The sequence below is a fragment of the Bombus affinis genome, chromosome 12 (assembly GCF_024516045.1).
Source record: "Bombus affinis isolate iyBomAffi1 chromosome 12, iyBomAffi1.2, whole genome shotgun sequence".
Classification (NCBI taxonomy): domain Eukaryota; kingdom Metazoa; phylum Arthropoda; class Insecta; order Hymenoptera; family Apidae; genus Bombus; species Bombus affinis.
The window spans coordinates 3,114,753-3,127,704 of record NC_066355.1 but is presented as its reverse complement, the minus strand read 5'-3'; the positions used below and the strand labels follow the sequence as shown (position 1 = coordinate 3,127,704).

Here is a 12,952-nt window from a genome sequence, read left to right as displayed (position 1 = left end):
TAGGGAACAAGGAGGAAGGGTAAGGGTGAACGCAGAGAGAAGAGGGGGCAAGCTGGATGGCGGGGTACCAGGCTACGACGGCAAATCTACATAATATAACCAACTATTGTTCAAATAGACGGCGCTCCGCAGATTCAATTACCATTGTGATACAATTAATGTTGGGAATTTCATCAATTCGAGTGCCGGGCACGGCTCTTACATATGCATAGGAGAATCGAACGTGGTGCGGATTTCGTCCAAAGAAGAAAGTCGGCGACAAATATTATTCAAGCAGCTTGGGCTCTAATCAGCCGTCAGGCTTCCTGGGGATTCCCTGTCCACGGATTGTCTCTCGATACTGTGGGACGATACTAGGCTTTGTGTGCTGATAGATGATCCCAGTGATTGAGGAACTGGTAATGATTATGTAAATTGAAGAAATTCGAGTATAGGATAATTCGAGCCTAACTTCGAGTAGAGACGAGCCAAATAAATATTTTTGAGATTGTTCGTTAAACATGCAATATATCGATGCTACTTTATTATCAATTCTGTCTATGAAATTGTATTTCTATAAAATTCTGTTGAAAATCTGCGTTTTAATTTTTCCGACAAGAAGTAGAACTTTATCTATGGTCATAAGTAACGTATCTATAGCTATAATTTCACTCTTCAACAATGGTTTCGGAGGATTTAATAAAATACCACTTTTATCAAATTTGTTCAACTTACTCTTAATAGTAAAAGCGCGACAGAACCACGATTTAAAATTTCGTTTACTTATTTCTATAACTTTATGCTAATTATATGTTACAGCATAAGTGGTTCACTATACAAATTAGCAAGTACAATTAGTGTTTTCAATTTATATCAAAGGTGCCTTTGAAAACGAAATCAACCTTCTCGGAATTATAATAGAAATTATATTGCATTGAAAATATTAAATTAAACGGTCGTAAACTAATTATATAAAAAAAATAATAAATGGAACTAGATTAGAGAAATAAATATGGGCAAAAATACAGATGAGATATAAGGAACGAAAGGATCTTAATCTCCCACCCGAATCACCGTGGAGAATCAGGTAAACCGATTCAACTAACCCAGTGATATCGCACCACAGAATTCCCCAAGCAACGTTCCTTGAAACATTAATCTGCTGCAGGTTATATAATCGACCCGTATTGCACTGTCGCCGGGGCTATATTCGACAATTATCGTTTTCACCAAACATCGCCATATTCCCTGGCCGAAATCACGATCAAGGTCTGCCCTCATCGTTATTACGCAAAAATGATAACGACGCGTTATTCAATTAGATTATTTTCATGGGACGCGTAGTAATTTCATTGCGTGCGACGAGCAAAGCGGGTGGAAAGCGAAGAGAGGATAGAGAGAGGGGGGAGAGGGTGATCAAACATGAGGGGGCGGTATATGGGGAAAGGAGGGATGGACGAGGGGGAAGAGAGGAGGTTTTGAGTGAATTGGCGAGCTGGACACCAGAGGCGGGGCGATGTAGGCGCCACATCATTGCTGGACGTTAATCGCTGATATCGTTGGCCGAATTAAGTGGTATATCGAGAGCTTTTAGAATTAATCGTAAACCGACCGCGGCCCGAAAACAGATCGTTCGTATCACGACAAGCTCGTTTTAACGACCAGGACCAGAAATTGAGAGCCACTGGGCTCGCGGGCTCGCGTGCACAGATCCATATAAATTCTAATTCCGCAATCAGCGGTATCCAAGATAGTTCTAGGCCGATCCTGCCCGGCTAATTCCAACTACCTAACACCGACTCCGCGCCCTACCCCTAACCTTCTTATATTTGCCCGACAGTTTATAATAGCCATAATCAACGGTTATACCAATCCCACGATAATAATTACCGAGGAGGGCCGACTGAAACTTTCAGCCGCGTGTGTGAACTCTCTGCCGTGTCTCGTGCAGCTAATTCAACCGGCACACGCGTCGTCGCCCTGGCCCGTTTCTAACTTCTTCGGTGATTAAATTTCATTTCGACCGCTCGACATGGACTGGGAAAGAAGAATACACGAGGCCGGTCGAACAGGGGGTAGAGGGATTTACACGGTGTATAGCAGAAACCGCCACGTCGAAATGACCGGCATGTACCGGGTTAATAACTTTTCCAACTATCGATTCCATCGCAACTGAATGTCTTATTACGATGCGACTGACCTTCTGGCAGAGCTTGATGGCAGATAGTTCTATCCATTCGAAACTGCGAATTTATCGTAAGACTTTTACGAATGACAGATTTTTGTGATTTATGTTGGAAGAATAAAATACGTGGCCTAGGTCTTTCTGTACAATTGAAAGTTGCCAATTCGATGCTCCTAGTGAAATATCACAAGTCGTAAGTAACAAATTATTAACATTAATATATTTTCTTGCATAATAGAAACAAGTTTGGTAATACAACGAATGAAGTTTTACATACACGATTAATTTTGCATGTTATAAATCTGTTTGGTATAAAATTGTACAAGAATAGTTCGCAACTTTAACTTATAATCTGTCAATACACTAATATTATATTGTTAGTTAATAGATTATTGTGTAACAGAGTGCTGTCATAGACTTGAGTTACATAAATAGACTTAAATAGATAAATGATATGCTCAGTACGTCATCGACTTCGAACAGCTTCGAGCAAAATTAAAATAAAACACCGACGAATAATTCATGAAACTTTCATGAAAGAATCGTAAGTCCACAAATTACTATTTAACGTATCCTTAATGTATATTTAACGTATAATAATCTTTCATAAGAAAATAACAGTTCTTCCAAAGACGATTAAAATAACAATTATACCAACGAATACAATAATCGTCACAGGTTGAAGAATATTCTTACATTCACAAAACATACACTATCAATCATTACTATTAATAGGTATATAATAATTAGTAGTAGATACAAGTTAGATAATGCTGCTTTTCACTGCTTTTATTTTCTAATTATTTTATTACAAATGTATCCTTTTATTCGCATCACGTGTGCCTTACCATGAAATATATTAAACAAAGTAAAATTTGTTCAAGTTTCTCAATAAAGTGACGTCGAGCAAGTGTCCTAATACATATGGCAAGCGGCATAAACAAAAAGAGAACACAGCTTACAATGAAGGTGGAAAGGACACGCGGACCTTGAATTATCGAAAATAGGATGGATCGATTCGAGTCGAAACTAGCCAAGTTTACTAGACACTTTGGTGGGGACGAAGGGAGCAATTTTCGCCCCCCTCATCCTCTGCCCCCGCCCCCTCCGTCGGTCTCCTAGAATAATCGATCGTATAATTATCGTGATGTACCTGCTAATGCCGCGAAAATCAGCCCCTCGCAACGTCCGCTGTGCCGTGCAGACGGCGGGTTAAGCGTCGGTAGTAGGAGCACATGGTAATTATATCACCGACTAATGGATATAGTTAATTGCTAATTATGAGGCCTGCCGAATGATCGATAGTACCGTGAGGCATCGCGTCCCTCCCCCTTACCGATCTGTTGGTTAGAAACGACAGGGAAGGTCCGGGGGATTACCAAGAGTGTCATTCTGGCCTACGCTCCGCTACCCTAAGCCGACTCTGTTCGTTCTCGTTCTGTAAATTAGGCTACGTTCGCTGATGATCAATAATTCCAATTGATAAACGATCTCTGACGGTCCCGTGAAATTCTCAGGCGCCTTAGAATATCGTGATTCATCCAACTTCTCATTTATTCTGATCTATTTTGATCTATCACGCTGATCGATTTTAGTTGTGTGCGCTTTTTTAAGGGCAGTTGTTTTCTTTTCGATATTTTGAACTATTTAGATTTTCCATATTTGATAGAGTAGGATTTATACTGTTCGTCAAATGTTTGGAGTTAGTACGTGTTCTATAAAAGTTATTACTTATAACACTTTTAATTAGATGGAAAAAATGTCAAATTAGCATTGTATTAGCTTGGAAAATCTCTTAGATGAAAATATATTGGTGGAAGAAAAAGCATTCTTGATATTTGCTATGTTAATGACACAGTTAATAGAGATTCTATGTACATATAGATACAACTGAAGAAGGATCGTGACCCAAAATGTTCGACTGGTTGTAGATAATAAATGGAAGTACTTCAGAATTAGAGTGTTTTAACTTATGGGAATTATCTGGGAGTTTATTTGCAGTAGCATATTTATTAAATATTCGTGGAATGAGATTATATGGAAATAATACGCATAGATGAGATTTTTTTATGATACTTGAAGCATCTCTTCCTAATATGTCACGCATCGGAAGCCTACATTATCATCCTTACAGGAACGAATCATGTGATACATCTCAAATACCAAAGGTCAACATCGCTATTTCATGCTTATTATAAATATTCTACAACATAGAGATAAACAATGTGAGCCTATATAAAGACATATTTCACCATTCTCGTACGTTCAATCTGCACATAATCGAAGAAGTTAAAAGTGAGACACGAGGATAGGTGCAAAGGAATAGCTCGTAAAGCGAATTGCCGCCGACTAGGTGAAAACAAGTCAAAGGAAGGAACAATGTTAACCTTCGTATCCAAGAGTCGTGACTTTATTAGATCGTGTTGACGTAAAGCCTTTTCGGTTCGCAAAGGCTAAGTCACGCGCGGCTCCTCGCCTCTTTCACGTCGAAATCTAACGCGTGTACGGGCTCTTGACAGTGGGATGAGTAACAAAACTGCCACAGGGCGTTCAAGATATCGGGAATAAGAGCGTCGGGTCTTTAGATTGGAACAACGTTGTGAAACTCTCTCTTGCCAAAAATCAAAGACATGGAAATTAACACCTCCGTGTCTTGCGCCTAGACGCAACGACGAGATTAGCTAATTCGATTCAACATCGTGGCCCAAGGACTCCAGCCGACGATAATTATCCGCCAGTGCCACATCAACGGCCATAGATACGGTTCGAGGATCTTACGATGAATATCTCGTGCTTCAACGTAGCTATTTTTCATAAAATATTAAGTTCAGTCTTTTAGAATTTCATAAAATTTTAGAATTCTATGAAATATTCTTAGAATCTTAGGAATTTTTTGCTAATTAATTCTCTCTATTATTGGTTGGCTCATTTTTTATTTCAAAATTTTATAGGATTCTAAAATTCTTTAAAATGTTCTTCGAATTTTAAACACTTTTGTTAATTAGTTCTCTATAATTGGGATGGTTCGGTGTATGCTTGTTTGAACTTTGAAGATTTTACAAGACTCTAAAAGATTCCCCGAAATATCCTTCGTATCTGAAATGTGTCTGATAATTAATGATAATCCTCTCTGTAATGGTTGCTTGAATATTTGCGATGGAACGGATGCTTAATTGCTTGCAACGCGAAAGTATGATTGACTAGAGTTTGTCAGATTTTTTAAATTGCAGCAAAGTTTCTATATGTTCTCTGAATACCTCTTAAACGACTACTTAATAAAATTTCAGTTGCAAAATCACATATTAAACGATATGAACCTCGTGATTTCAACGCTAATTAAACTATTCTTAACAATCTTACGCATTTTCCTCCATAAATTCCAACATTCAACTTCATGCAATTACAAATAATTAACGTGACACGAGAAAAACGAACAAAGAATCAACTAATCTCAAGCACTTAAAAAAAAGGAAAGAAATAAGCAATTGTCTGTTGAACTTTTTTATCGAGTGAACATTTGATTTATAACTCGGCGTTAGAGGAAGACAACGGGAGTACGTCGTAATTCGCATAAGGAATAACATTATTCCGAGGAGGCTTATTATACACGGCGACCGATTTCCGCGCAGTCCTTGAGTTACACAATCCGGAGCCAAGTAAGATCATTAGCAGATGCCTTGGTGTTAATGAGCGTAATTCTAGATGTTCCAACGATACTGCCAGCGCTCTCGCGGTTCTACTGCTAAGACGATTATTCTAGCTACGTTACCCCGGCTACGCCAGCCAAGACTATGGTCATAAGTAGGTACTGGTCAATATAGTTCGCGTGGAAAAAGGTTAATCGGTACCGAGGTTTCTCCATTATCATCGTCAAGGTTATGAAACGTGACTATCAATGTCGAATCAATTTTCATTCGGTTTGCTCGCCACGAGCTGAGCTCTCATACAGTGCTCTACAAAAGTTTCTGGTTAGACAGACTTTTCACTTTACATTTCAAAAGTAATATTGGAGAATTTGAACACATTAAGAGCGTTAACGCGATATTTCTATAACGCAATTTCTTTTTCAATCATCGTTTACATTATCGAATTTTGCTTTTTAATATCGTAACTACGAAAGGGAATTCTAAGAATTCTATAATTTCGTGAATCTTCCAAAATAGTTTTCTTATTCGGTTTTGAAATTAAATGTGTGTTTTCTATATTCGTTTTTATCATATTCGTCAAAATTTTCAAGATTTTTGTTGTCTTAATAATTATGCCATATATATTATATTATACTATTGGCGGTTGCTTTCACTTTCGATTACGTTACATCAAAGCCCTTTTATTTAATCATAAAGTGACATTAAAATCAAGAAATCAACAAAAGTGTACTTATCATGTCTTTTTTTTTAATCTTCAATTTTTAAAATGGGATATGTATTTCCATTTATGTAAGACCCTTCTCGTTTGGAACTTTTGCATACTACTGTATGGAGATAAACGAGAAAAAGAGACGATGAATTAATTCGCTCGGCATTTTTCATTGTAACCCCGAGTCGTAACACACTCGAGTCGTAATAACATCCCTACTCTGTTTTCTCCTCGCGCGATTCTTATCAGAAATTGACGATCAAAATTGCATTTGCGTCGTATTTATAGAATGTCGTATGTATGATACATGTATGTGCATGTATAATTTAACCTGTTTCTACTTGGGGAACCCATTTATTTGCGCAAGTATTTTAACTCGCGACCTGGTAAAGCGTATCGATTAATTAATGTCTTCGCCTTTCATCCAAATTGATTTCACGCGTTTACATTTTAGTCAATGTGTGTCTTCTATAGTCCTTTGTGCTGTACTTTGCGATCTCGGATCTTTGAAACGCATATGTAAAATAGCTATCTCCGATTTTGCTTATTATTCGATATTTTAGAGACGAAATAAGGTAAAGTTGAGTAGGTAATTTTAGAAATCATTAAAATCCAGAGAGAATTAATAGCTGAAAATTTTGGACATCTATTAGTATTATAAATATACGTAATATGATCATATCTATATCTATATATATATATATATATATATATATATGTATATGTTATATTTGAATACTCTATATTTTAGTAGAGCTTTCTATAGAATGTAGTTGGAATATTTCTATCACATCAATACCGCATATTTTCTTTATCGAATGAAATATTAAACGGAATAATATTTTTTTCAAATTCTGAAATGATTATATACGAAACAAGTATAGCTATCCTAAAACTATCAACAAGAAAGTAAAGAAATAAGATTTTCCTTATCACTAATGAAATAATGCGAGACGTACACAAAATTCCACAAATAAAATTTACGATTCTCAGAATCTCCATATTTTAATCGAATCTCTACATTATAAAATATAGTATAAAATGGGAATTTTCAACATTTTCTTTGCCATAAAAATATCGAGCATGGAATATTATTGTTTATCAACTTTTCAAAATTGCTAGATTTGCAGAAAAAACAATAATACTGAGATTTCCAAGAAAATATGTATAAAAATAAAGCATTCCTTATCAGAAACGAAACAGTGAGCATAAATAAAATCTAAGATTCTGAGAATCTCGTTAAAAGGGACTTGCACATACATCATGCTCGCGATCCTCTAATTATTTTCACCAAGGGATAAAAACGAGTTGAACTCGTGAGTTCTCCGTACGAATTCCATAGATCTTTAGCATGCGCAGTGAGAACAGCGTGCTCCTTAAGCGTAGCTCCCCAGTTAACTTGAACTTGCGGTTCAACGAATGAAGACGCCATTATTAAAGGAAATGTCAAGTGTCGGAACATTCTGTGTGGATTAACGCACTCCCATGCATCTCCATTGCGGCGATTGGCGGCGGTTCGTCGTCATCGCCGCGCATCGGAGTCCGTCCACGAGATTGACCGGATTTACCAGCGTAATAATAATTTATTCTCCCGATCCTCCTCCTCGTGCTTCTTCTCCTTCTTCCTCGCCACTTGTGCGACGACAAGTGGATCTCTTAACATGTGCTGAACGAACTCGTCCAGCGCTGATGACTTCTGGGAAGCATCTTCACGGCGGTTCACTTGAAAACGTTACCGAGGAAAACGTCAGCACATAATTACTGCAACGACCGTGATGGCCGACCGAGGCAACAATACCAACGCCCCTGGCCCGACACGATCGTTCACCCCTGTCGTAATTCGAACCCCCGTTTCAACATTCGATCTCTCCACAGGGTAAATTCGATGAACGACTTGGATTTCGGGTCCTCATCGGTCTATATATCGGGTTTTACAAAAAATTTTTTTATTGTCGGATAGATTTCTAGTGATGTCTAGGATAAAGGACTCGGGCTCTGCAGAATTTCTGTGAATTTATATAGTATCATGGAGTAGATATAAAATGAACATTTTTCTTGGCTTCATATTGGTCAGTTAAGTAAACGTATTAGCGTAAGATTATGGTTACGCTGGCCACAGTTAGGGTTATAGAAGCGTATTAAGATAAATGAACGTTCTGACGAACTCGATGTAATCGAATATGTATACAGATCTTTACAAGCGCATTGTAGTCTTCAGATGTATTCATTTTTCACAATTTAGTTGGTCCATAATTTACATTAGATAGTTCTGAAGATAAATGAAAGTGGGATATCGAAGGATATTTTTAAATGTTACTCTTTGCAGGCTCCTAATAAAGAAGCAAAAAAAGCAGACAGCAAAACACATTTTTCGGTCTCTACGAATCCAAACTGCTCCATGAAGCGTTTGTCAAATTTTAAAGTCAATGTTCTCTATTTCTCTTGAACAATTCTTCCTCGTACATCTTCCACGTAACCCACGTAATCCAAACCAAATTAATTTATGTAGAATCATTCCAAATGAAGACACACCTCCGAGAATTCCTCTCGTACCCTGCAATCCCAACTACCTGTCGAAATTCGCGTGTAACGCAACGTGCTGCCCATTCCTCCCCTGAAACCACCCTCTTCCATCGACACCACTTTTCATTACATAATTACACGACCGAAACGGCGTTGGTTGGTCGGAAAACTCCAACCAACTGTTTAATGAAGTAACCAGAGAGTGCAGTGGATGGGGGGAGGGGGGTCGAAAGGCATCGCGACGAAGAAAGCAAGAAAGGAATAAAAAAGAATCGCGAGGTAGTACCAGGGTGGCAGAGAGAAAAGGATAGGAAGAGGGAGAGGTCGACACTTCGTACAGGACCGACGCGGCCACGGTCGGTTTAATTAAGTTGCGCGAGCCTGGCAGAAGTTTCGTCGGGTTTGTTTCGAGGCGGTAGAGATGGCAGTGTACAGCGACACAAATAAATTTTCCCGGAATGGCATTGTCTTTGAGGTCGACACATTTGCGGAATAATACTCGATAACTCGGGGGCCGAGGAGAAGTTATATTAGGACGGCTTAATTAACCCCCTACCATCGCCCTCCTCGCCCCACCAATTCTATCACCCTACATCCTCTCCATCGTCCTCCACTCGCGTTTCTCGTTCTCTCTGTCCTCTCTCCAACGACAGCCTCTCAGTGTTCACCTTCTGAACCGCGGGGAGCGAACGCGTAACTGCGTCTTCGTTCACCCTTTCCACAGACGACAGTAGAACGATATAGATGTCTGTGCTTCGACTCATTATGGATTCCTTATTACCGGGAATAGATTAACGGATTAAATCTTAACCGACGACAGACGGTAGAACCCGGAGTAAGTTCGACGCCTTTCGCCAGGTTCCATTTGCCGAATTCATTGCTTGCCAGCTGGTTTTCTACGGCTAGAAACGGATCGATAAACGCCTCGTAAAGAATCCCATTATTCTCGACTGCCATTTTCACTCTGATTATTTCATGATCTCTTAACATGATCTCGTAAGGTAGGGTTATTTCAGAAGTCCAAGTTTTAACATTTCGGTCGCTTAGGAGCCCGCCCATCCTATAACTTTATTTTTTGTTAATTTGAAAATTTCAAGCTATGTTTCAAGCTAAAAAACAAATTATTCGCATAAGTTTATTTGCAGTAAGAAGATGACATAGATACCAAATGGTGAATTTTAGAATTTCAGATTGGATTCAAATTTTACGAATATAATCACAACATCACCACGCATTTTGTTACGGTGACAATGAAATTCCAACATGTTTTACATATCACGTACAATATGTAGATACAAGTTTTCTACGATAAGTGTCCGAAGATTATTTAAATTTCTCATAAATACATAAAAATCCACGGTCTATTAATGATCCTACCTTACTCTATTTTCCTCGAGGTAAATTCTCTCTCCTTCTTCCGGAATAATTCTTTTTATAACACAATTGCATGTTAAATATTTTATGGCAATCGTTGTTATGCAATTGATCGTAAGAGGGGATAGAAAGATCCTTTTTTCTTCTTCTCGAAGCTCTTAACGCGACGTACCATTAATGCGCGGGGAACGTTCGAGCCGAATCGCGTTTCACCGGCGCGTTTATCGCGACTGGTATGCGCAGCATGCGGACGGACGATTTCGCCAAGAAAATCGAACGGTACAGCGTACTGGTCTCGTCTCGCGGTAAGACACGGAACAAAATGTGGAAAGCCAGGACGACGGTGTTAAATTTGATTAATATCTTAGACGATGATGAATTCCGAGAATAAAATTTCATGATTTACGATTCGTTCCGTGCCTGGCTTTTTTTTAAAGAGAATGTTTCCTGGAAATTCGATTAGGTGGCGAATTTATTGGCGACGTTTTAAGTACTTTTTTAATGAGGTAAGATTCTATGTAATTATATTGGAAATATCGAATGACGGTATTTTTAATTTTCTGAAGATTATTATGAAGAATTATGTCACTACATGACTCATTGAATTAAGTATGACACTGCGTGGTAATAATGATCAGCTCATAATTATTCGAACAATACACACTCTATACTTTACTTCACTATTATTATAATGACGAGTACAAGATTTTCTGCGATAGTTAACAGCAGTGATCATTATTTCTCTTGTATGTTTCTTTGCAATTGTGCGTGTTAGATATGTTCATTTTAAGTTGACATCACGGAACCATAGATTCGCGCCAATTTAGGTTTATTTAGCTATTTCAATTTGTATTAGAAAATATTCATCCTAACATTTATTGTATAAAATATAAAGTACAAATTAAAAGGAAATATTGTAACACAAACTGCTATAATCACCATATGACTTTAGAATAATAATAAAATAACAAAGAAATCAAAATGGATAATTTCCTCTATCATTATCTCTTCATTTTCAAGATCTCGTATATTTCACGTGTCAGACACAAGAAATATATACTTTCAACTTTATTAATAATTGCACTACCTACAATGACATTTAACTCTGCTGCGATCTTCAAATTTGTTCGAAACGAAAAGAGTTTGTAATATTACAAGAAGACGTTTGCCATAAAATCGAGAGAAAGCAATCAATACAATACGAATTTCCTCACGTCTTGTTCAAACTTGAGATATATGTTTAACGTTCGAAAAATATAATTATATCAACAATGACCAAAAGGAGATATTCAATTTATAATACTGTCTCGTGCTGCGCTATGAGACGGATAAATCGACATTAATAGAATCAAACAAAAAAGACACGTGGAAAATGAATTGGTAAGCAGGAATTATCGAGTGTACTCAACGAATCACGGCAGCGATATCGATAACCGCGTCGGTTCTGGTCGCATGCCGGCTTCCGAAATAGCGATAATCCTAGATTGGCCGAGTGACACTGTAATCGTTAGCGAAACGATCTACTCGTATGGCAGCAATGACCACGTCGTAGCACGGAAATCGTCGTCAGGGCGGTCGATCGATGGCGAATAACGCTGGAAACGCTGGCTAGGCTCCGGTAGGTTAGGTAGGGTGCTTAGGTGTTACAATGATTATCCGAGAGGGACAGCGAAAGGTAATTATGCCCGATAGAATCGGCGGGCGGGAGCGAGACGGCAGTATACTTTGCACAGGCGAAGAAAGAGAGAAGGGCAGAGACGGCGCGCCGCCGCCGTTGAGAAAGACGGCGAATCCTCGTAATTACCTCCAAGTGAGCTGCTTTCGGCTCAACCGAGCCGTCGAAACTTCGGGAATAAATAGTGTTCCGTATTACCGATCCGACTTTACGAGGTCAACGGAGGGACTGCCACGATCGAGCAACTGTTATGTTCGATCCAACGCCTCCATTTTCATCCGGACGTGTTAATTCAAGCAACCTGCCCGTTGATATTGTACTCGTTTCGTACGAGTGGATTGGATGCAAGGATAGCTATATTCTTACAGATAATTCAAGAAGAACTCGTGTTGGTAGAATAACTTGGTTTTGAGCAAAGTCGATGCAATTTTATAAGGGAAATATTTTAACATATTTATATATATATATATATCTGATTTCTTTGTTATTTTATTACTATTCTAAGTTCGTATGGTGATTATAACAGTTTGTGTTATTTCCTTTTAATTTGTACTTTATATTTTATACAACTACACGGACAAGAAAATGAAAAATAACTAACCAATTTTGAACGAAGCTCATTCGATTTTGCAAGAAAGATATTCTAATATGTATGAAAACTATAAGAAAAAATAAGCTTTCTATTTATATTAGTTATTTTAATTCGATGTAACTTGGTGGTTAAAAAGAAGTATTATTATACGAAATATTTGAAAGGAAAATGATTAGCTCCGAACTCTCACAAAGTACTGTGAAAGACTGGTATAATATTGTGCAATGTTGTAAAACCTATAACTAGCATTATAAGCTTCAATATTTTT

The 12,952-nt window shown here is 38.0% G+C and overlaps 1 protein-coding gene and 1 long non-coding RNA gene across 6 annotated transcripts in view; both read right to left on the bottom strand.

Moving 5' to 3' along the window:
- The window catches only part of LOC126922462 (POU domain, class 6, transcription factor 1), a 210,940-nt gene that overhangs the window by 65,514 nt on the left and 132,474 nt on the right, over nt 1-12,952 (bottom strand). The window lies entirely within an intron of this gene.
- Nucleotides 10,154-12,536, bottom strand: LOC126922473 (uncharacterized). Its single transcript, XR_007712787.1, has 2 exons — nt 10,421-12,536; nt 10,154-10,346 (listed from the first exon to the last, which is right to left on the bottom strand). It is a non-coding gene; the product is annotated as an uncharacterized LOC126922473 (long non-coding RNA).